Below are 1848 nucleotides of genomic sequence, written 5' to 3'. Positions count from 1 at the left end.
ATTGCCAATTATCGCTCTGCAAAACCTCTTAGCTTCTGAACGCAACTTTAACAATTGTTTTTAAGCCCATCAGTCATATGCACAGACTCTTCTAACGCCCAAAAACCCAAAAACTAGCATTCTCAAAGTTGAACTTCAAATGCCAAGCCACTAAAAGAGGCTTGCTGCTTGAAAATAAGAGTCAAATAAAACACAACAATCAACATTTATTCCAAGTACAGAAATCCCTCAAACCAAGCCTTAGAGCATGATTATCGGAGTCTTTTAAGTGTCTCTTAATTGCTGACTAGGATAAAAAATAAATGAAAAATGGGAATTACCTTAAGAACGTCGCTTAATTAAGCGCAAGAAGAGACATATCTTGTGGACACGCGTCAGGTTGATACAGGGAAATCTCCTCCGCTCTCTCATCTTTATCTCTCTCTCAGCCGGTTTCGATTCCAAAATCTCGTCCTTGATCTCTCTTCGATGATTATCGGTCAGCGTCTCTCTCGGTGGTTGTCGTACGACCTCGGCGTTCAAGGAGAAGGGAGTCCTCAGCGTCAACGAGTTCGTGCTTGCCGGCGATGATCTCGTCTCCAAGTGCCCTACCTGGTCATGGTTAGCTATAAAGTTTGAGTTTTTATTGCTGAATGTGAATTCAAAGTTTCGAATTTTAATTTTTGAGGGTTGTGAATTTTTCAATTATACGATATGGGTTAGCTGTAGACTTGATGGCAGAGGAATACAGGGGAATGGGTATCTCTAAGTTAGTGATAAAGCTATTGACTTTTAGTGTTTTTATATACAAGTTTGTGAGATTGTGATGAGATCAACCAAAGATATGACTTTTCTGATGTTTATTGCATATTGGGTTTTGTGTTTTGGTATATGACTTCTTCTTGTTCAATCCATTTACGATATATTCTTCTCTTGATGTTTAAGCTTGGCTTTTCCTTTGAACTAGGGAGTCTGGTGACCCTGGCAAAAGGAAGTCATACTTACCCTTGGAGAAACAGTTTTTGATTACGTAAAACGGTGAATCTGAGCTTCTTTTCTGTTTGATTTATTGTTTATGTATGCACATTCTCTTACGTTTACGGTTTGAACAGTACCTTGTCTACGGAGAGCTGCATCTGTGGCAGAGGAATATGAAGTTGCTGGAGGAGAAGTGTTGGTTGATGATGAAGATGATGATGGTTGACTGGCTACACACGGGAAACCGAAAGGTGAAGATTAGTTTAGTGCTTTGCCTAATCCATATTTCTCACATTTAATCTTTTGTCTTGATATTTGCTACAGATAAAGGCAACGAAGATGAGAACTTGCCGTCCATGAAGAGGTTGTGGCTGGTGGTGATGGAATCAAACTATCCTCATAGCAACTGTGTATGTGCCTACTGCTAAAGGACCTTTCCTTGAGGATCTCTCTCGCTCCGTGGTGCCTCCAAAGAAGCCAAGCATAGCTGAGAAGCCTGCAATATCTGTGTCTCCGTTCTCTACGGTTCGTGCATCTCACAACACATATAACTCTTCAACTCTTACCATTCTTCTCATGTTCAGAAAATAATCACACACTTTTTATACATTTTAATCACAAATTCATACATTTTGATCACAAATTATACAATAATCAAAAACAATGTTTAATTTTTTTTTAAGAACCCCTAAATAAGAGACTCCCATTAATTGGAACATAAAAATGTTGATGTCTCTTACCTAGGTCTCTTAAGTAACTTTTAATATTTAAAAATCATTAAGAGACTCAAAGTGGGGTTGCCAAGATACTTTAGGTAGGCAATAAGTTGCCAAGATACTTTCGCCACTTTGAAACTGTCGATATCACCTGACCAAAGAAACCGAGCACATA

General features: G+C 38.7%; 1 long non-coding RNA gene across 1 annotated transcript; it reads left to right on the top strand.

Moving 5' to 3' along the window:
• The first annotated feature begins 339 nt into the window (after positions 1-339).
• Positions 340-1608, top strand: LOC106295221. Its single transcript, XR_001260990.1, has 4 exons — positions 340-600; positions 947-1017; positions 1092-1208; positions 1282-1608. It is a non-coding gene; the product is annotated as an uncharacterized LOC106295221 (long non-coding RNA).
• The last annotated feature ends 240 nt before the right edge of the window (positions 1609-1848 follow it).

This window comes from Brassica oleracea, chromosome C1 (assembly GCF_000695525.1).
Source record: "Brassica oleracea var. oleracea cultivar TO1000 chromosome C1, BOL, whole genome shotgun sequence".
Classification (NCBI taxonomy): Eukaryota; Viridiplantae; Streptophyta; class Magnoliopsida; order Brassicales; family Brassicaceae; genus Brassica; species Brassica oleracea.
This window is presented reverse-complemented; position numbering and strand designations above follow the sequence as displayed.